Here is a 24,652-nt window from a genome sequence, read left to right as displayed (position 1 = left end):
TAGACATTGTGCCTTTACTTTATGGCACTTTATGGTTCAAAAGGAAAAGAAAACTCAACAGAAAAACAGGCAAAAAGGGAAAAGAGGAAAAAGAAAAAAGTGATAACAAGGAAAAGTGATACATAAAACGGAATGTCAATTTACACAGTAACCAAGATACAAAAAAAAAACAAAAACCAGGGCTGGCCTCTAATCCTAGCTACCCAAGAGGCCAAGTCCATGACATTCTTTTCTCAACCAACAAAAGAAGCTAGGAATGAAACTGTGGAACAAGTGGTAGAGCAGTATCCTTGAGAAGAAAGACAATGGAGTTCAGGAACAGTCCTCAGGCTCTGAGCTCTAGTCCCAGGACTGATACACATACATAAAAGGTTTAATGATGTTAAGTGTGGTGAGAATTTGATGTTCTGGTAATCATTTAGTGAACGTTTTAAGCTAAGTGTACTTTGGAATGACCACTTGATAATAAACCACTTGAATATACAATGTCTTGGCTTATTTTATGAAGTTGAACAGAAAAAAATATCAGAAATTCTACTGTTAGTTCTCTATGTCAAAAAATTCTAGAACATGTGCACAATGAAGATTGTTCCAAGAATTGTCAGAATAGTATTAATGTGTTGTAGAAAAAAGAAACACTAAAAATGGCTCCAAAATGCTTTCACAATAGAATGGATATATTTGAAATATTTACCCCCAGCTCTATTATACGGCAGAAAAAGTCAACTATCATTACACAATTATCTACTAGCTCTGTTGTTTGATGAATATATGGATTGTAAAACCACAGGCTGAAAATATTTTCTGCTTTGGTGAACTCACGTGCACACATTTAGATAACAATATCTTCATGTTAAATCATTTTATGTAAGGTACTATATTTGTATGTTTCTCAGGGATAGGATGTGAAACTATTTTTTGGTGGTGGGTCAATATTTTGCCTGTCACAACTATCTCTATAATAACATTACACTGCTAAAAATAGCAATTGTTCATAAGAATTGGACTGCTTGGATGTCATATACATTGTGAGTGTAAAATGGCATACCCATTATGGAAAATGCTTCAGCACTTTCAGAAACAGTAAAATTTGCATTTACCATATAACCTAGCATTCTTCTGCTACACTTTTATCCATTTTATTTATAAATGAAAACAAAACTCCACAAAAAATCCTTGTTCCTGGGCTGGGAATGTGGCTTAGTAGTAGAGTGCTTGCCTAGCATGCATGAAGCCCTGGGTTCAATTCCTCCGTACCACATAAACAGAAAAGGCTGAAAGTAATGCTGTAGCCCAAGTGGTAGAATGCTAGCCTTGAGCACAGAGAGGGTTGAGGACAGAGCCCAGACCCCGAGTTCAAGCTCCAAGACTGGAAAAAAAATTCTTGTTCCTAAGTGTTCGCTGCAGGTTTGTTCACAACAGAGAACAGTAAACAAGCCAATGTCCATTAATGTTCCAGTAGATACAAGTGTTTTTTATTCATGCAATAGATAGTCAACATAAAAAATACTTCTAGGAAAATGATGAAAGGGATGACACTGATAAAGATGCATTGTATTCATACATTGCCATAGTGAATTGAAGCCTCTTTGTACAAGTACTTAGTAAAAATGAAAAGATGTCTTTAGTAGCCCTTCTGATATATCCAACATGAATGAATCTCAAAAAAGATGAAGGAAGCAGATGTTTAATTTATAAAATTCTTGAATAGAAGAATTTATTTTGGTAGAAAGTGGACAAATAGTTAATACTTTGTATGGCCCAAAATTAGGTTTGAGTGCCTGATTATCTGATTCAACACTTAATTCTCTCTTTGACTTTGAGCAAGTTGTGATAGCTCATGAGTTTCATTGTTTGTAAAATAAGGACAACAATAATATATGTATTCTAGAGTTATTGAAAATATATAGCTTATATGAATTTATACCTAAATTTATACAATGTCATTATTACATTGTGGCAATAATCAATTTCAAATAAACTGTTTGTAAACCTAGTTTTTACGTACCTACAATTTATTAATTATTACCTATTTACTAATCATCATATGACTCTAGGAAGTCACTTAAGCATTGTCTACATTATTTAAAAATTTGATACTCATATAGCAAAAGGTGGTGAGGAGATATTAATACTTTGTGAACACTTTAGACTTTAGAATTATAGGATAATGCTAGTCAATGGTCATTATTATTTCCACTTTATTCTTAAATTTGTCAACTCTATTTTGAGTACCGTACTAGCCCAAGTTAGTTAAAAGGCATTGAGAAACGTGGTTTCTGCCTCATTGATTCATAATAAAAGTGAGACAGAATGTAAAGCTATATAAAATCACTCATGACAGAATTCATTTAAATACAAATAATCGTAAAGACACACTAACATATTAGTTCAGTTTCTAGGTGGTGCTGGGGCTGAAGGACCAGGCTGGATTGCACTGGAAAGCCTTCATACCTCACTTCACTCTGTGAAGCAAATTTCTTCCCTCTAGCAGCATTTTATAAGCTCCACACTTAGTAAACTTCTCTGTATTCTACTGCATATGCTATAATTTATGGACATTGCTTTATTTATTCCATGGGATTGATTGAAAGACACAACAAAGATTTCTAATTATACTTCCGTTCTCAGTGTTTGACATATAGTAGTCAGTATATAGAAGTGATATTACGTAAAAGATAGTTACTGTCTTCAGGAAGTGCATAAAGTAGTTTTCTAGTAGATAAATTTAAAAAATTGTGAACACATTGCCATATGTCATAATGGTAGTGTGACAAAGCAGAATTTTGACCTAAAGGAAAGAGTAATCTGTACAATTTAAGGGATAGAAGCTCAGAGCAGGACTCTCAAAGGATGAAAAAAATTTTCACAGTGAACACCACAGGGATATTGTAAAGAAAGGCATTAGTATGTGTAAACATACACCCATGAAACCATGGTGTACTAAGGTAACAGTTTGTATGAAAGCCCTATGATAAATAAGCTTAGGAGGGAAAGGACCATTAAGAATCTGGTATTGGAATATAAGATACTTGGTTATTTCCTGCAGGCACGAGGTGGTATAGAAGTATTTTAGTACAACAAAGTCATATGTTGAGATTCATGATTTTTAGACATAGTTATTGTTCTGTATTTTATCCATAAAGCAACAAAAAAAAACAAAGTGTAAAGACTATTTTTTAAATAGTCCAAATAACTGCTGTAAACTCAGTCACAATATTGAATGACTATATGTCAAAATGAAAGTAGGAAATTTGAGGAAATGAGTGGGGTTGGGAGGGATGTGAGTGTATTATGAAAGATCAAGATGCACTGTATTCATAAACAGACATGAAATGAAATTCTTCTGTATAACTATTTACAGAGAATGAACTAAAAATATGCCAATCCTTATACACTACAACTATCTATAGAAAATTCTTTCTTACCTTGCCACTGCCTTTGGGACACTATCAAATAGCCATTGTGGTCCAAAGAAACCACATCCACTGGATATTAATGCAGTCATCTTCTCACTTTTCAAATAAACTTGAACTTACATTGACCATCTTAATGCAATGGAGATTTTGGCCAAAAAGAGCCTTTACAATACATTTCTCCTTGATAGTGGTAGCCTCTGTTGACAACCAGTATGACATAAGAAAACAACTATGACATCATTGGGCTGCTCTAAGGGTTAGAAGAGAGAGGAAATGGCTTATAGAACAATACGTAATGAATTCTTATGCTTTTAGCCTTCCTCAGATACTTCTATAAGTGTGATATGCCAAACTGATTATCCTTCAGGACATACAGTGAAATGAAAGTATTATCTAATGTAGGAAGCAGATGTGTATTTAGCCACATATATCTGTTTGTGCATTTGTAGATGTGAATTTAAAAACATGTGTTCAAGAAGTTCCTTATGAGAAAACTCTGTATCTACTGTTACGCCTTCCTGTGTGTTCTTTTGGGAAAATGTATCCCAGTACTGCTAAATCAAAGCAGTTTGTATCACATGCATGTTTGTGATATACCTTTTAATTCCTAAGAACAGATGAGATCCTAACACCTGCCAATTGGCAATAATAAATTTGGAGTTGGGTAAAAAGTGAACTCATGCTTCTGGTATGAGTTTTTATTTTTCACTAGGTGACCTAATCCCAGATTAAATATGGAAACATTTATGTTTTATAATTTTTAATTGCACTTCAAAACATTTAACTTTTACTTTCCTCCATTTCCTCGCTTGTGTACTCATTTCTACTCCTTACCCCTCTTCTTCCCTCCCTCCCTCTCCCTCTCCTCGCTCCCTCCCTCCCTCACTTCCTTCTTTGTATAGGCAGCACTTGTGATATAGAAATGACTACATTCCAGAAATGAAATCTAATCTTTGGGGTTTTCCCCCCCTGTCATTGTGGCTTAAATTCTTTATTTACCTCTTTGTTTTTTTCATTAACTTAAATTTTCTTCTTTGTCTTTCTATTTTTAAAACATTGCTTTCACATTTTTTTCACTCATGGTATTATGGTTTTTTTTAATTGGCATATATATACACACAATTATTTATGGAGTATACTATCATAATTCAATAAATATGTACAATGTATAGCAATCAAATCATAATAATTAACATTTCCATCTCCTAAAATTTTATCATGTATGTATGCTAAAAACTTTAAAACATTTCCCTTTAGTTACTTATTTTATTAATAAGCACTCCTTTGTACAAAGCAGTTGCCATTCACCAAAGCAGTTTATGAATGCAATGCATCTTTATCACTGTCACCCCTTTCGACATTCTTACCCACCCCTTCCAACCCAATTCTTCCCTTACTTAATTTTAGGTTATATATTGAATTTTTCTGCCATTTAACAAAGCAAGATATGTGTCCAATGAATCTTGATCTGTGCCACCGCACGAGGTAAACAAGAAGTTACAAATTAACTGAAGTATAATTATCTATGGATAGCACAAATAGTATAATTCTCGAAAAAGACTAAGTCAAAGTCAAACAAAATAAATACCAGGAAGTGAATACTTGCAAGAGGGGGGAGTGGACCGAAGAGGAGATGGGTAGAAGAATGAGGGGAGAGGGAGAGAATGCACACAAGACTTCATTGTATATACCACAGAATTGAGGATCATTATTTTATTTTATTTCATTTTGGGGGACAGTACTGTGGCTTCAACTTATGGTCTTGAGCTCACTCAGCTTGCTGACTTGGCTGGTGCTCTACCACTTGAGCTACATCTCCAGACCTGCGTTTTTGTTTTTTTGCTGGTTATTTTGGAAATGGAATCTTGAGACCTTTTTTAGCTGGGGCTTTTCTCAAACTTTACTCTTTAAGGGTAATCCAGTGGATATTTTTGGTTCTCAGGAATTACAAAGGCTTGTCATTTCTCCTTTTTCCTCACATAAATGTCAACAATATACCAGTCTTGTGGTTGTTAACAGTGTGTCTATCCGTGTTTTAATTTTAAGGTTTGCACTGTACTTTGTTAATTCACTTTTGTTGTTTAGTGTCTTTTTCCTATGTAGTGATTTGGGAAGAAACAAACATCTTTGCCACCACTTATAGAATCTCACAAGGTAGGGTAATCTTTATATAGTCAATGAATTCAAGATCTATGGAGCTAACATTCTTTTGTTGTTGGTGGTGGTATTGGTGGTCATGTGACTTGAACTCAGGGCCTGGGTGCTGTCCCTGAGCTCTTTTGCTCAAGGCTAGCACTCTATCACTTTGAGCTACAGTTCCACTTCTGGCTTTCTGGTTTCTGACTGGAGATAAGAATCTCACAGGCATTCCTGCTTGGGCTGGCTTTGAATTGCAATCCTCAGATCTTAGCTTCCTGAGTAAGGATTACAGGCATGAGCTAACACTGCCAGGCTGAGTTAACATTCTTTTTCTAATATTTTGCAGCTAGCACAGAAGGTAAATGTGTATGAAGGTATGTGATTCATGCCTATACAGAAAGCCACTCGTACATGCTATTTCCTTCCTCCTCTTTCTCTTTTCTCCTCATTGCTTTTTCCTTTCTGGCTTGCTTTCAATTCTTCCTTTCTCCAGAGCCTGTATTTAACCAATCATTTCTGCCTTCAAAACCTCTTCAAATTCATTAGTGCTATACATCTGCCATATAATGTGAAATCACTGAAGCTTTTAATTAAAAATCTACTTAAATTTTTTTCAGCAAAACTTAAACTCAAAAGAACATTTTCTTATGTTTTAAACAAATGCATTTCCAATGAGAGCTACAAATGTCAGATTCTTTACACCTGTTTCATCAAGATATAGGTATCTAGAAGTAAACTGGTGTTTTTAGCTTAATGAATCTATTTATAGGCATTTTATAGAATCCCTGAAGAACCCAGACACCTACAATCACTACTCAGGAAAACACATTCGATTAAAAAAATGTAAATGAAACCTGGAAATCTTTGCATTCACTCCTAAATTTTGAATACACCAAATTTAAAGGTATTTTAAACCTAGATAAAATCAAAATGCTCTTGTTTTGAGAAAAATCTTTTAAACTGTGAGTTGTCTAGTAAGCGCTGAAGCTTAAGTTCATGAAACCCCACACTCCATTATTTAGGGTGCTTGGTTCCTGATACTACTTCACTGAAAGGAATCCATTCAAAAGCAGTTACATAGTTAAAGCTCCCAAGGAATTCATACTGCTTGATCTGTAATATTAAATCTATAATTTACATTTCCATAATCTTCTACAGAGGACCAATTAGTAATTAGATCTTGGAAAGAAGAGTTTTGCTTAAGGTATGAAGTCACCACACAAGACCAATGGTATTCAAGCCAAGTCCCTTTATAAAATTCTGTTCCAGGATTTGGCTCTATAATAGATTTCCCAGGTTGGTGATACACCACATAGAAAATGCCATTTCCTTATTTCCCCCCCCCCTCTTGAACTTCCTGTTCTTACTGTGAAGGCTTAATTCATACTGTTTGAGTTTACATACTGTGGTTTGCATAAAACTATCCTTCACTCATCTAAGCATAGTAGATAATGGTTATTTGCCTATAAATCTAACAGGTACTGAGTTTTATTTACCCTCCTGCTCTTTGGGTGCTTTCTGAACAAACAGGCAGTTGTTCTTGAAACAGTTTTCATTTTTATGACATTTGGAACTGGTTCATCTTGTTGCTTTTGTGTGCTTTTTAGCAGCTTGAGGCTCCTTCTTTCATGATGTTGACTCTGGAGCTGGTGTGAACAGAGGCTCTTGGAAATGCTGAAGTGTTAATATCCTGGGGTGTGTCTTGCTACATATAAAAGAGTTCTTCTCTGGGTTGTTGGGAGCTAAAGTAGACATATGCTTTTCACAACATACACAGACAAACACACGTAGTAATGGAAATACACCTACATTCACCCTCTCAGGCTCTCTGATTTCACATGTGCACAACCAGGCCAAGAAACCTGATCCTACCTTGATTGCAATGTTGCTTTGCATTCATTTCTAGAATGTAAGAGGCTTACATATGTTTCTCGTTAATGCTTACATTTGATTACTTGAAGTAATTTCTAAAAATTAAATAAACCTGTATCAAAAATTGTCACTTTGTGCTAAGAAGCACAATTAGGTCCCTTGTGGGGGGAATAAAGAAAAAAAGAATGAGTTGAAATGTTTCTACCTCTTTACATGTATTACCATAAAGAAGAGTGGCATTAAGACATATTCATTTAGGGTTCAAGGGATTTTAAAATTGCTTTTGAACAAATCAAACACAAAGTAAGCCTTATATAAAGGAACTCAGTTAAAACAGAGCCCATTAATGAAATGTGATTTAAAACCATGTCTGTTTTAAATATATGTTCAGAATTAAGTTATTGGCCAGGAACTGAAAGTTAAGTAAGCTGATACCTGAATATAGTAACTATAGTTTTGGAAATGCATTTATTGTTTAAATCTATAGTGTGATGTGATTGGTAAATTATCATACCCAGTATAATCTAATTAGGTCTAAAGTTCATAAATTTCCAAAAGTTAAGTTGTTTGAACTTGCCTCCTCTAATTCAGCCTGGTAATGTCATGACTCCTTTAAAATAAAAGGGAGAGAAATTAAGTGCTCTCTCTCTCTCTCTCTCTCATATCAGATATATATATATATATATATATATATATATATATATATATATATATCTGATTCTAGCCAGTTAAAATAAATGTTTCAAGACCCAGATACCAAACTGAATTTGTCTCCAAACTCTAATTCTTTCAATTGATCCTATATGGTTTAGATTGTACTTTGTGGACTAATTATGTCCTTTATTTTCTGTGTTTTATGATACTTTGATCTGTAGGTGGAGTGGTTAGGACCAGAAAGGAACTACTCTTCCCAAGCTTAGGGAGTTGGTAGACACAGTAAACAACTTGTCTAGGATTATGCCATTGATATAAAAGCCAACCAATTAGAGGCCATATCCCCATCAATTTCTTTATCAAATTCTCATTCATTTGCTAATATTCATTCTTACTCTCTTAAAATAATTCCAGAGCTGGGTACCAGATAATTAGGAGCCACAAATATAGCCACAACCCTGTTGCAGTTGTTGATACTATCAAAATCAACAGCTAAATCAACATACCTTGCCTCACCAATTTTTTCCCATGAAAATATCAGTACGGGCTCTGGCTCATATTTTTCTCTACATTCTTCTGTTTCTTGACTTGCCTGAGCACTTCTCCACATGACCTTCCACATATTGCATGGCACAACCCATTCCCTTAGGGAACTATAAGTACTAAGTTAGATTTTCATTGGAATTGTTTCTTGATCTGCTAATGTCATTATGCCTGATTAAATTGAATCATTTTTAGTACATTTTGGTATTGTTCCCTATCATTTGCTCTGTGACTCTTTTTTGCTTCCATATTTTCAAACATTTATCAGGCCTATGGTTATTGTTATTAGATACCACGAGACACTCTCTTTTGCTTGAGGTAATCTACTTCAAAACTCCAAGTCCAGAGGAGATTTTTGAATTAGGGGTAATGAGGAATCCTCCCAGCTCCTGGGCTTTCATAGTGAAGCATCGCTCTCCTACCAAGCTGAATCTTCACTGCTACCTCAGGGATGGAGATGAGTTCAACCATAGAGATGAGTTCCCAGCTACTGTGTAAAGCCCACTAACAGCCTCACTGCCAAAATTGTACCTTAGATGCTAAATTTTCTATGAAATAGAACAATTTGTCCAATTTTTCAAGTTCATTTCCATTCTTTCTTGCACGATATTTCCTTATACATGTCTTTACACCACCTCTACTCAATCATCTACTTACCCCCCATCCAAAGCCAGCAAGATTTAGACAGATGCTTGCATCCTCTATGAAGACTTCTCTCGTTGTACCCCTTCCTGAATTTGAACGTATTTTAATGGAACCCTTAATTCAACATGCAATTGAACATTTTCTCATTTGTTGTATTTCCTCTGTTTTTCATTTACATCTTTATCAGGCCAAATTACTAGATTTTAGCATAAACATAAAGTTACATATCTAGGATAAATACTATTCTGAGCTATAGGTATCACATTAGTCTTAATGTTTCACTTAGGTTAATGACATAGCCATGGGCATTGCACATATTACTGCAATCAGAAAGAAGATCAGACAAGCTAGACCCTAGTTGACAGTAGGGTAAGTGACAATATTAAATGGATGTTGGATTGGTTGACCTCAGGACTCTTTGACTTCTGAATGATTGGCTAGCCTAAAGATTCTTTGACCTCTGAAAATCAAAGACTTTTTTTTATGTTCATAATTAGCACTTGCAGAAACATAGAGGAATAGATGCTGACCGTGGTGCTGAAGGTTTAATTGGCTCTTTAGGCATATATCATACACAATATAAAAATCTATCAGTCCTGGTCTAGTATAACTATCATTTCTTTCATAGATTATATTTTGATATGTGGCCCTACATAGTACTATTAAACCCAGAGCTCTGTGGTCAGTTCTAACTATTATTTCTCCATACAGAATAAAGTAAAACATAATAATATCTACAGGAATTTATGAAAGTCAGACCTCTTCACTGGGGAAAACAAGATTTACTTTATAGAAATGTATGCTCAAGTTTGCTTATGGGATAAGTTTTCACTTCTAGACATAGTTTTAATGCTTATAGTAAGAAATAAATTTTTGTAATATGAAGTTCTGAATTAAGTAGGCATGATGTTATTCATGTGGAGACATTGAAAATGTATATAATTTTCTATTATATTACCTTAAAATTTTTGTTGGTTGTGGGGCTTGAGCGCAGGGCCTGGGCACTACTGTTCCTGAGCCTGTTTGTGCTCAAGCCTAGTGCTCTGCCAGTTGAGCCACAGCACTGCTTCTAGTTTTTCAGTGGTTAATTGGCAATAGGATCTCAGGGGGACTTTTCTGCCCAGGCTGGCTTTGAACCACAATACTCAGATCTCAACTTCCTGAGTAGCTTGGATTACAAGTGTAAGCCATCAGAGCCTAGCTACCTTAAGTTTCAAAAACAATTGCATATAGCTTAGTTCACAACATTGAAGTATTGAAATATTATTGTATTGAATCCTTCTAAAGTGATTTTTGGTGAAGATCATTGGCTAATAAAATCTGCATATAAAAGAGAAAAAAATAAACAAAATTTCAAACACTATTTTTAATACATTACCTTTTCACATCTTAAGACGAATATAAACCATTATAAGAATGAATCTAAACCATTCTCCAACCTTTCAGTCATATGCAAGATTTTGTTACTATTGTTTTAAATTGGGTCTTATTTCTAAGCATTCCCAACTTGTTTTCAAACTGTTTTACATAGTACCCTTGCATATGAAAACTTTCTCAGGCTTAAAATAGATTAAAGAAACAGATTTCCAGATATTTTCATTTGAAACATTCTTGTTGGGGAAACTGGTCATCTTGACAAACTTGCTTGGAGTGACAGGGGGAAATTTCCCTTATTTACATAGCTATTTTAACTTTACTTGCCAAAAGGAAGACATACTGCCCACTCATTTTAAATATCACTACAATGTATTATGGAGGAAGAAAAATCTCTACAGCTGTAAGTCATGGAATTATTTAAATTGTTAATGTTCTATTGAAATAGTTTCTGAATAATAAATATGTTTGCTGTGTGTGTGTGTGTGTGTGTGTGTGTGTGTGTGTGTGTGTGCGGCGAGCATACTTGCCTGCTTGCCTGCTTGCATGCAGCCTTGAACTGGGGCTTCACTGGCATTACTCAGGGCTTTGAAAGCTTTCTGTGTCTTTTTGCTTGTGGGTGGCGCTCTACCACTTGAGTCAATTTGAACTTTTTGTCAGTTAATTGGAGATGACTGTCTCTGATTTGTCTTCCCATGCTGGCTTTGAACCATGATCCTCAGATCTCAGCCTCCTGAGTAGTTAGGATTGTGCCTGAGCCACTGCCACCCAGCTCCTTGTATTATTTATTTAAATTTGATTATATTTACTTCTATTTTTATTTTTACATTTTTGTTTATTATATGTGAAATATCTGTCTCATTATTTTATCTTTCTTTCCCCATTAGCTCATTCAATAAAAGTAATTTATCATATGATCCCACAACCTGTCATCTAAAACTTTTGTTGTCAAATGGGTTTCAGAATTTAGTATTTGGGGATTTTAGGGTGGAAATACGATATATATGTGCATGTGCATGCACTATATGGTAATAATCTCCAGTGCAGTTGGGACTAATACTCCATGTTCACATATAGTAAGGCAACAAAGAAAAAATCCCTGTCTAATTATTTTAACATCTAATCATCTCTGAGATTTCTACAATTTATCATTTAATTATATATGTAGATATACGTATATATGTATATATGTATATACGTATATCTACATATATATGTATACGTATATCTACATACATATACAAATATATATACAATATATATACAAAATGTATATACAAAATATATACAAATATATATGTATATATATTTGATTGGCTGCATGATATTCTGAGTAAAAGTGTAATAGAAAATGACGCAAGTGGTAATTATTCTCTTTAAAAAGTAGTTTCTCTTCTGTAAAGTCAGTAGCTTACAAACTGAGCTGGATCTCAGTTTTGTGATTGCTTAAATTATGTTCAGGGCATCACAGAGAGCCTGCCTCCCTCCCTCCCTTCCTCCCTTCCTTCCTTCCTTTCTTATTTATTTATTTGCTTACTTACTTACTTATTACTTTATTTATTTATTTTTGGTATGGTCAGCAGCTGCTGTATTGTATATAATGGAGGTTCTGGAAATGCCAGACAGATACCTGAGTTCTGCTTTGACCTCAGAACTGAGTAAGTTCTCTCTGTACTGTTTCAGGTCCCTCAGGAGCAAATTACTATTGCTTAGGGCTTGGTACAAGCTTTATATATGTTGGAAGAGGGAAAGGGCAGGAGATTCTACTTGGTTTTACATTGTTGCCCTCAGATTTAAGCAGGCCCTACTTGCATAAGCCTTGGATTCACTCTTACCTCTTCTCTTCCATCCAATAGGTTGACAATCACTGTCTTACCCCATACAGGGTCTGGAGCACAGAAGGCTTTTTTTTTTTTCAGTTCTCTTGCCTTGTCCATAGACTTATGTATATGCTGTATATCTGTTAATAGTTCACTTTTACTTTTTCTACCCTCTCCTCAATCTTTGAGCTTCCTTTCCCTTTCCTTTCCATTCTTTTCCTTTCCTTTCTCTCTTACCTTTGCTTTTTCTTCTTTCTTTCTCTTTCCTCAATTAAGTAGGATAAATGAAGGTCCACCTCAGGTGACCATGCTGGCCTGAGAAATAGATTAACATCAGGGAAGTAACAGATGTAGCAAAGAGGAAGGAAGTCAAGAATGACAAAAATCAGATCAAGTTTCTAGACCTAAGTTAGAAACATTAAAGATAAGAGTCAGGTTTCTAAGGCAAAAAGAAGACCCCAGAACATCAGAACATAGGACAACTGAAGTCTGGAACTCTTCAGGTCAATAACATAATGAAGGATAAACCTGTCCTTTGGTCTAGCTTTCTAGCCAACCACTGCATAGTATCAAAGAGGTAGATAAAGAATAAGAACATAAGAACAGAATTACTTCAGAATCTTAAATAAGAAGAAAAAGCACCTCTGCTTCGTTTTCTGCTTTCCTACTTGAAAAAGGAATAGAAGTAAGGCCATCAAGTATTTGCCCAACTATTACTAATTTTCTTCCCAGTCCTAAGTATCTTTGTGACTTTGGTACCTTGTTTATTTGCCCCTGAAAGGTCACCCTCTACCATACTATGCCTGAGAGCAGCTGTATTCCAATGGTAGAGAAAATAGTGTTAAAAACCCACAGATGCCCTGCCTAGCTCACTTAATTTCTGATTCCTGCTGTATATAGGCACACAATGTGATGTTTTTCATTGGTACTGTGTTTACCAGCTTATTTCTAACAACAGACTTCTGTCACTGAATTATTTTCAGTTTGAGGGTCTACCAACCTCCTTGTAAGTAGATGCCAAGAAGAAATTGTTTCAGGTTTTCTTGTCCTTATATTGACAACTGAAGACAGGATATTTTTCATTTTTACCACCTATCCCTACTTATTATTTTTTCCCTAGATACTATATCACAATTCTTAGTTAAATTTGTATTAAGAATCTTTAACATTATGATTACATAAAATATCCATAAATATATTATGCAATCACAGAGTTCTTTTTGAACTTAAAAATTTCTTTGGGGGGCTAGGGATATGGCCTAATGGTGAAAGAGCTTGCCTCCTATACATGAGGCCCTGGGTTTGATTCCCCAGCACCACATATACAGAAAACGGCCAGAAGTGGCGCTGTGGCTCAAGTGGCAGAGTGCTAGCCTTGAGCAAAAAGGAAGCCAGGGACAGTGCTCAGGCCCTGAGTCCAAGGCCCAGGACTGGCCAAAAAAAAAAAAAAAAATTCTTTGGAATTAATATATATCTCCTTTTATTTCCTTAATTATCCATGCACCTATCACAGTGGCACTGTTATTTTCTTCTACTGCATTTATTGTAAATAGTCTTAATTTTTTTGTTCTGGAAACATTTGTTCTTTTGTATCAAACTGGACTGGCAGATTTGGGGAAAATTCTGCATGCCTCTTATTATGAAGTTTCTTTTTACTGGTACCAGGAATTCTTTTATTTCTAATTCTAATCTCTTTGATCCTGCAGATTCAAAATCTGATATGCCTACAGTCCAAACTGACATGCCTACAAGTCCATTGCAGTGCAATCATGTCTTGCCCTTTCATTTTCATAACATGAGCTTTGAGTTTCAGTGGTCTGATATTTTTTCCTCAGTGCTTACTGATGGATTTCCAATTCTTAACTTTAACTGTTTTGAGCTTTCTAATTACTGATGAAAGAAGCCTGAAGAAAGATAAAAAGGAGAAATGTTCTCTCTTATTCCTAACAGTTCTCTAAAATAGGTATTTTTCCAAATTATAAACGTTACCCTAGTAAAATGGTAATTGAAAAAGGTTTCAACAGTACTCATCTTAATTCCTTCTCCAGGTGTTAAATAAAACCGTAAAAATATAACCACTTATTAACTGATTTGTTTAAAATAATTATTGGCATTATTATTTGTTTAAGTAAATTAAAATTTTTTATCATTAGAGTTTGTTGGTATGCCCTCTGAGACACAACAGAGTATCTCTAAAATCTATGAGTATAATTTATTATCTTACTAATTTATGTTAAAATGAGCATATATATTTATGAACAACTATAAATATGTATGAGATTTATTTTTGAGCTAAGAAATGATTAAGAATTTTGTCTCTTGAGAATTTGCATGCTCTTCTTCCTCTTAGTTTATACTTTCCTTTGGATTAGCACATTCTTCAAAATCTCTGAATTGGTTCTGGAAGGTTATTTTGGTATCTTCTTCACATCAAAAATGCCATTATTCTCCTCATGCTCCATAATTGATAGTTTTGCTGAATATTGAAAGAATTGATATTGAAATAATTTTTATCTTGAATTTTGTAATTCTTTCACTAGCCTTTGCCAGCCACCACTGCTACCACTCAGAAACCCAATGCTGATAATCTGTTTTTCTTTCTTAAACTGCATTTCCTGACAGGTCACTTTTCTTCTCTTCTACTCTTCCATCATCTGTTCTCAACCCAATAACAGAAGAATACTTTTAAATAATCAGGTCATGTCATTACTCACAACCTTACAGTGACTGCTCACCTCAACTATAGGAGCCCTCATGTCCACACAATGGCCTTCAAGGCCTATGTGCTGTGGGTGCTGTAAGTTCTCTAGCTGCACCTCTGCTGTCCTCTGTGTTTGCTCTGTTCCAGCCCATTCATTTCCCTACTGTCCCTCAAACACATGAGATATGCTGTCATCTTAGACTTTGCACTAGCTGCTTCTCCACCAGAAGCCTCTTCAGCAGATGTGGGCAAGGCAGCTTTTTCTCAGAAAGGACTGCTCTGATTACTTTTTAAAATCTCCATACCATTGTCTTCTTTTGCTAGGGTTTTTTTTTTGGTATTTATCTTTCAACAAGTTTTTCCACTTACATTCATGTGTTATATATTATGTCTCTTTAGGAGACAGGAATATTTGCATGTAATATAGAATTGGTACCTATAGCAGTACAGAGTAGGTGTATAATAAAGGTGTGGATTAATTGATATATGGTTATATATCCTTCCTCCGTATAATGTGACCAAGAGCCTTTATTTTAGTAACATTTCTAATAGAAGGGTCACTTACATAATAAAAAATTTCAGCATCTCACTAACTTCATGTGTTTTCCACATTGTAGACAGATAATATTTCCAAATATGAACCTGCGGATGTTAGACACATCTCCACCCCGTCTTTTCTCCACTTAAGGCACACCAAATGATTCTCTATATTTTTAGAATTAAGAATTTATTTTTCAGAATTCATTGGCATGGTCTATAATAATGCCTGGATTGCTTCTTATTTAAGTCAAAGGATCTTTGCATAGCTGTTTTCTCTGTTTTGGAATACTCTTCTCTACTTTTCTTTTTCTTTAAAAAAAATTGATTTATGTATTGTCAAAGTGATGTGCAGAACAGTTATAGTTTCATATGCAAGACAGTGATTGCATTTCTTATCAATCTTGTTACCTCTTCCCTCATTTTTCTCCCACCTTCCCCTGCTGCTAAGTTCCCTCCGCCGCACCCCCCCCACAAGTTGTACAGTTAGTTTACAGCATATGGTTTTGTAAGTATTACTGTTGCATTGGTTTGCCTTTTACCCTTGGTATACTTCCGATAAATGTATATACAATACCCAGGGCACCAAAATGAGTTACAGTGACATCAGAGGTAAAATCATGGGGAAGAAAGACAAAAGAAAATGGCATAATTTCACATGGTATGTTGAACATAGCAACAACAATGATAAACCACTTATTTCCAAAACTTGGAATTCATTTTGCTTAGCCTCATCTTATGTGTTCATATGCACATAGCTATTGAGCTACTGTGATCTTCTGCTAGGACTATCCTAGACATGTACTAATTATTACCAATGAGGGAAACCATAGAGCCTACGTTCCTTTGGGTTTGGCTCACTTCACTTAGTATGATTTCTTCCAAATCTTTCCATTTCCTTACAAATAGGGCAATGTCACTTTCTGACAGAGGCATAGAATTCCATTTCTTAACTAACTATAGGACCAAAGCAATGTTCTAAAAGGAGCAGATGAAGGGAAAAGAGCCCAGAAATAGAGTGAGTGGGGAGCTTGCACAAGGTTCTGGGAAGGACAAGCACTTAAAGAAAGGCACTTCCCCTTCACACCATTTCCTCTGATACATTTTCATCCTGATTTTAACATCCAGTAAGTCAAATCTTTTCAGAAACAGCTGCAACACTGTCAAACTTACTTTGACAGGAATAGCCTTTCTTCATTACAGTTATACTTCTAGCTCTGCTTATTCCTCATATCTGGCCTCAGGGCATCATTTCCTAGTAGAGCTTACCCTCTCTTGATACATTCTTCCTCTTCACATTCACTGAAGAGACACAGCCTTATACATGTAGAATTAGCTTTCTGGTTAATTCTATTGTCCTTACTGGACTGCAAGAGAATAGGGTTTGAAACTAGGTTTGATCCTTGCTGTCCATCAATTTTTGAATCATGATGGATAACCAAAATCATTTTAAAATAATTGAATCTAGGGGCTGGGGATATGGCCTAGTGGCAAGAGAGCTTGCCTTGTATACATGAGGCCCTGGGTTCAATTCCCCAACACCACATATACAGAAAACGGCCAGAAGTGGCGCTGTGGCTCAAGTGGCAGAGTGCTATGAGCAAAAGGAAGCCAGGGACAGTGCTCAGGCCCTGAGTCCAAGGCCCAGGATTGGCCAAAACAAAACAAAACAAAACAAAATAATTGAATCTATGTCATCTATTTAGGCATCAACTTTAGTTATATATTAGTTCTAATCTAAGCACCAAGCATCACTGGGTCCCTGAATTCTAAGCCTTAGGGTTTCTTCTTTCTCTAGGCACTAAGTTTTATAAAGTCTTAGCTGAGCTGTGTACCTACCTCATTGCTGTACTCTTTCTATTGTTTTTCCTCTTAGGAGGATCTTCAAATCTGACATTTTTATTTCAGTCATCATCATATTATTATTTTTCTTTTTGCCTGTCCTGGGGTTTGAACTCAAAGTCTGGGCGCTGTCTCTGTGTGTGTTTTTGCTCAAGACTAGTGCTCTTCCACTTGAGCCATGGTTCCTTCCACCTTGGCCCTTTGGTGATTTATTGGAAATAAGAATCTCACAGAATTTCCGCTTTGAACGGCGATCCTCTGATCTCAGCCTCCTGAGTACTTTATTATAGACTTGAGTCGCCATATTAAATCTTAATTATAAAATGTTCTAGTATCAACTGCATGAATACTGATTTTGAATATGGTTTTACAGTTCCTGATTTAAGAACCAGAAACCCTCACTATTTTCTAAAAATTTATATACCAAACTTTCATAACCATTAGTAAAATTGCTCTGAATAAATGCAGAATTTTCATATACTCAATAACAGCAAATGCTTTCAGGATCCATCTTAAAGAAGTGTAGGAGGTAAGGATGGGAGCAAAGGAGTGATGCCAAAAAATGAACAGCAAGGTAAGAACAGTGCAAGCATAAGCAAACAACAAAATGAAGCCAGCATTTAAAATTTTAATTTAATGTATTTTAATTTTTATGGCAGGTTCCTAATCTATTCTACAGAATTTCAGATACAGCCAGTGACTTCTAGCATCTAGTTTCAGAATTCACTTTATCTCTCAGAGGGATGCTTTTACATCATACTGATCTCATGAGTAAACCTTGGAGTTATTTTTTCCAGCAGAGATTATGGATTTGCTTCCATTCAGCCTCAGTGTTATTCAGCTACTGTCAAGTTTTGCAGATTTGTAAAAGATATGAATTAATTAAGAATCCAGTCCACAGTTAAGATCTAGAAAACAGTTACCAGGCTTCATTTGGCTTGAGATACAAACCGGTTGTGCTTATTCTCCAGCTACCCTAGATATGTGCATACAAACACAAATACAGACATGCACTACTTTAAATTATGTTTTCCAAACCAACCAATGTTCGTAAGTACACAGACCATACACGCTGGCCAACATATTATTAAAATCAGCCTGAAAAGTGACTCTAGGGACTCAAGTAGTTTATGACTTTGGCTGTCACTAGATATTTAATTCATCTGAAGTACACATTACAACTAGAATGATAGGAGATTTCACAGTAATCCCAGGGACAGCTTTTCAAGCCTCACTTCATTACTGTCTGGCTTTTGTCAGAGAACTAGAGCTTGAGAATGGTCCATGGAGTATGCAGAGGAGGACTGAGCAGTGAAGTTTCCAAGGTTACCCTGACCAGAGACTGATATTTCCTAGTGAAGTTTCTGTGTGTTATGTGTACACTTTAATTACTGATATCACCCATTACCAGGATCCATATAATCAGTCATTTGGACATAGTAGAACTGGAAAAGTCAAAATACACCAGAACAATATGCTCTACCCTTCATAGCAATTGAAAAGTAACTATGGTTGAAAACAAAAAGGAAGCGGAAAGCATACTTGATCTGCTAAGTTATGCTTTGTGAAAAAGGAAGATCATCCAAAACAAATAAATCATAGCAAATTCCCTCTACAGTAAGCACATTTCCCTCCTCAGAATGATCATTTTATAATCAGAAAAGCCCTAGAGTTAACGTAGGCCTTGTACAAATGTCACTTCCAAGCTTCAGTGCTAATCCAGAGGAAATATTATCCTAGTGGTCTCTAAGGCCCAATGTCTAGGTGTTGGCTACATGATAAACTTATGTGGAGCTTTCTTAGTGAGATATAGTCCTCTAGAGAATTGGATTTTTCAAGGCTTAGTACAACCCAACTCTTTAAAATAAGATTTAAGCTTCCCTTGTCAGGTTCTTTTAAGAGCTTTTTAAATTTCTTTTATTTGCTGCTTTGACTAGGTTTTAATCCCTATTCCCCAGTGACAATTTTTGACCATCTCAAGCATTCCATGTCTGGTTTCCCAGGGTTTGCAGCAGTCTACACAATTAAAGGTAGTTTTTCTTCTTTCACAGACCTCCTTAGGGAAGTAATTTGAGACATGAAATGCAAAGTTTTGTTGTTGCTCTTGTCAACAAAAATAAGATTCTCTTTCTGTTATGATGGTAATATTACATTTAAAACAGTTTTCCTTCCAATAGGCAGTTCTCTGGAATAGAATAAATAATGACAGACTAAATAGATAGTAGAAATAAGGAGTGGTCTACCTTTTGAATAATCAGAAGCATGGCTAAAATATACTTATACTGAGCTGAAACAACATTCAAAGGTTGTTAAAGAAGGTTAGCAAGGAGTTATAAACAAGTGATCATGTATTCAAATGAACCAAGATTGTGTGTCCTATACATGAGCACCATCATATTTTGACTCTATAAGTGATATGGCATTAATATGGAACTGCCCTTACCTTGATTTTAATTGGGAAAATAGTAAGACAAAGTGGCTCTTTCTTTAGCCAGTATAAGTTCCTTCCTGCTTACGTAGAATGCCTACCTAGTCATTAGGGGTAGCAAGCTCAGGAACTGCACTTTCTTAATACTTCAGGTGTACATATTTCTGTAAGTCTGGTGTTGCTCCTCAAAGATTGGTTCAGGAGGCAGACCCCTAGATCACTGCTGCCCAATGGAACTTTAAACCTGTTCTGTATCTATACTGGCCTATATGAAAACCACTATCAGAATGAGGATATAAAGTAAGTGCTTGATATATATGTGGCTAATGTGACTATAGAAATGAATTTTAAATTTGATTTAGGTGTAACTAATTCAAATTACTCAGATAAAATGAAGAAAATAAGACCACTGTCTATACCTTCTAAAAGTTTTCCTGAAAGCTCTCTGTTCTTTATGGAAGACACAAATACAACTCTGTACCTTCACAGATCACTCTAACATTGTTGTCTGGTATAATTCATGATCCAAGATTTGGATGGTTACTCATGTCCAGGACAACCTCTTTCCTATCCATTCATCCTCATTTCCTGTAGAACACTCTTGGATGGGTGTAGAGTGCCATCTCTCTTTCTCCAGCTATTGGAGCCAACGATATGTCATTATTATAGCTACACAGGGTCTTACATTTACAAGAAAATAAAGGTTGAGATAAACAGGAAGGACTAAACTTTAAGTGTGAGTCTCTTCTTCCTTCAGAATTGTTAACTATATGGAGCCAGGAGTTACTTAGACCTCACTTTGTAACCAGTTATGTTAAAAACTGACCTGTTGGTTAAACAACAATAATAAATGTAAATACATTCTTTCAAAAATATTTTTGTTGATACTGGGGTTTGAACTTAGGGTTTCACACTTGCTAGGCATGCATCCTACCATTTCAGCCACATCCTGAACTCCTTTTGTGTTGGTTGCTTTTGAGAGAACATCTTGCTCTATGCCTGGGCTGTCCTGGACTGTAGCTCTATTTGTGCTCCCCCACAGAGCTGGGACAATGGGTGCTCATCACTGTACCCAGCCATTGGTTGAGAATCTTATTGCCCAAGCTAGCAAAAAGATCCTCGTGATCCCAAGCTGCTAGGATTGCATGCTTGAACCACTGTACCTGACTTAAATCCATTCCTTTGCTTAAAAAGTAGGACCAAGTTTTAGGCATCAAAATTTTTTTAAAGGAAATTCAAAACCATGAACTGGTGGATCTGAAAATGTGCATTTGAGTAATAGTAAATGAATGTATAGAGCCTAGAAAGTGAAGGATGGGTCTTTAATGCCCTGATAAATATTTGATATGGAGCACTGGCTAAGAAAACAGACTCTAGAGTTGTGTGGCCTGGGTTCAAACACTTAGAATATCAACTAATTGGCTGTGTGCCTTTGGAGACGACACTATATAAAACCTCTTTATGACTCATTTTTTTCCCCCTTGATTCAGAGGCTTGAACTCAGAGTCTTGGACTTGCTAGACTTGTTAGCTCAGCTGGCTTTGAAGCACAGTCCTCTGGTTCTCAGTCTCCTGAGTGGTTAGGATTATAAGTGTGGGATATCTATGTATAGCTTAACTCAGATTTCTTATTCAGTTAAATGGAGTTTAAAAACAAAGCAAAAAACTTTCCAAGGAGGAGGGAATTGGTCTAAAAAGTACATGTAAAGTGCTCATAAAATAGATTAGCAAAAACTAAAAAGGATCACAAATTCTAGCAAGAGTACCAGGGAACTGAAGTACCCACACTACTAGTAGATAAAGTTGTAGTGTTGGTCAAGTTAAAGAAGTACATTGTCTACAATTGTTCCCTTCACGATATATAGAGCAACTCTTACTGTTGTGCATTGAAAGGGTTCAGAAGCTTGTTTGTAATGGCAAAAGATGGTAAACAACCTGAAGTATCTATCCATAGGGAAAGATAAATGGTGGTAGGTTTAACTGGTTCATTCATCAAAGGATGGTCTTGTGCTAGTCCATGATGCACTAATGGTAATGGCTGAAAATAAACTTCCTCTTTTTCATGCACTCCAAACACATGCAAGCTAATGAGCTTTGTAAATGAGTTACCGGTTACAACCAGGGATAGTTTTGATTGGGTGCTTGCTTCTTTTTTATCCTAAGACACTGGCAAACACTCCACATCTGATTGGACTCGCACAGGGTGATATGAGTCTGTCAGTGAAGCCTGTTTACACTTTTTATACCATCCTTTCACTCAAAGTTTGAATTAGACTTAAAAGTCCATTTTAGTACCAACGCATATCTAGTTCATAAGGCAAGAATTACTCATTCTGTTCTCATTGATAATTTTTAGCAAAACCTTAATGATTTTATTTCCAATTTAATTTTGTTATTGTGACCTATTTTGTGCCTTCTGACTCTAACTTTCTGAGTAAGGAAGTAGGCAATCCTGACTTGGCTGTCAAAATAATGCTTTTATTTTCATCTCATTGAGTCACAAATTCAAGAAGTATTGGGTTACACCTTCCTAACGTCATTAATAAAAATGTACAGCAGATTTTTGCCAAGGCAGAAGTACCCCTGAAGATACTGAGGTAGATATTGTTAAAAAAAATAGTAAGGAGGTGGAATGAGATGTTGGCTGAGTGAGACCTGCCCATGATAGCCTCTCCATACCAATTTAAACAGATGCTCATACACCAACCTATATTCCTAAGTGCTAAGGAAAATGGGTAAGAAAACAAAGTCTAATAAAAATGAGAGAAGCAATGAAGACAGAGTTGCCAAGTCCCCTTCCCCAAATGTAGCATATGGGTAGACTGAAAACACTTATGAGAGGAGGAAGGAATTCACTCCAACCCTGTAGTTGAAACCTAGTACCACACCTGGCTCAATGAATTCTCCATAGCCCAGCAGTGGTGGAGCCTGTAATCCTAGCTATTCAAGAGGTTGAGAACTGAGGCTCACAGTTCAAAGTCAGCCTAGAAAGGAAAGACCATGAGACTCTTATCTCCAATTAACCACCAGAAAACCAGAAGTGGCGCTGTGGCTCTAAGTGGTAGAGCACTAGCCTTGAGTGCAAAATGCTCAGGGACAGTGCCCAGGCCCACTGACAAAAATGATCCTTGCCCTTAGGGCAGTACCTGCAGACTGAGCTGCTTTAACTGCATTAGCCAGGTAGCCAATACATTGCTTCTAACACCACATCCAAACCTTGTTTACAACAATATTGGGAGCAGGGGCAGGAGTGCCATGCTTTGCCTGGTAACTCAGTGCTGGGCCCACAATAATAACACCCAGCACCAGGTACAAATCAAAGGCCATACTACTAGCCCAGGGCTGGGAGACACAGCCCTGAGTCGGGTGCCAGCACCAGGCAGAGATTTGTATGTACACTGGTGGCCAGAACCACATTTTGGCCTCTGTCATTGTTAGCCTTGGAGCAGGGTTGAACAACTTCTCTTTATCTCCAGTACCATGACTATTGTTGCCACAATCAAGTCTAACTCAGGTTAGCATCAGGCTTGGTGGCTAAGGCGCTGTCTGTTACCACTTTCCCAACCATGAGTAACACAACTATCTGTAAGCCAGCACTAGTAGATGGAGCCTCTAGATCTGTCTTTGCTCCCAGTGGAGCCTTGTGCCCTGATGGAACAAACTAGTGTTTGAGTGTGTATTACCATTAGGTACAGCTGGACACGGGTAAATCCCTAAGACTGTGCAGGCCCTTGTGGATGTAACAATTTGTTGCAACCAGATTAGCATTACCCTTGGTATCCAAGGGGCCTTGGGTAAGCATAGCATGGTGCAAAGCCTTATTCATTAAGAGTAGCATAAGGAAGGTAGCATTGCCCTTTGCCCTGGAATTCAATGCCTAGTTTGTAAAACTTAACATTGGGCAAATTCTAATGACCCTAATTCCCAGGCCAGTACCTACAGATGGAGGATCTGGAACAGCTCCAGAATTAGACAGAAACACATATCCTGGCCAGCATCACCATTTGACAAGTTAGAGCAGTCTTGGACCATGAATCCATCTATGTATGCTCAGCAATGTGGGGCTTGGTCCTACCCCATCTCTGGTGCTATGTTGGATTCAGAGGGCTTGGAGATTGGAGTGTGACATAGTACTAGTGCCTACAGGCACACACAGGGTTGATTTCTCCACAAGAGCCAGTGTCTTGATGAATAATCTGGGCCTACCCCAGCAAGAGTGGGTTAGAGGTAGAACTCCCCTTTTCAAGTATTTTCCTGAATGACAGACATGACATGTCAAAACTTGGCTTAGATAAGCCTCTAGTGCTGAAACAGTGATAATACACCAACAGGGAACTTGTGGCCAACTTGGACTTTGGGTGCCATCTAGTGCCAAAGTAGTAGAAGTGACTATAGACTCAGATATAAACAGACTATTTAGGATTTCTGGAGAGGCCTAAACAAGCCAGATTACAAGGCTAGAATAAATATCTCATCTATGCCTAGATTGTACCACGGAATTGTACTAAAACGAACCCATAGCCCATTCAGACCTGTACAATGCAGAGGTAGTGCTAAAGTTCCTCAGTGTTATGGAACGCTTATTTCTGAAGTGGACTTGTAGCCCAAGACCACTGCAACCAGCCATGGTAATGCCAGATAGAACATAAATTTTGATAGACTGAAGGTGCATGTCTTCT

The sequence above is a fragment of the Perognathus longimembris genome, chromosome 11 (assembly GCF_023159225.1).
Source record: "Perognathus longimembris pacificus isolate PPM17 chromosome 11, ASM2315922v1, whole genome shotgun sequence".
Classification (NCBI taxonomy): domain Eukaryota; kingdom Metazoa; phylum Chordata; class Mammalia; order Rodentia; family Heteromyidae; genus Perognathus; species Perognathus longimembris.
Note: the sequence above shows the minus strand (reverse complement) of the source record.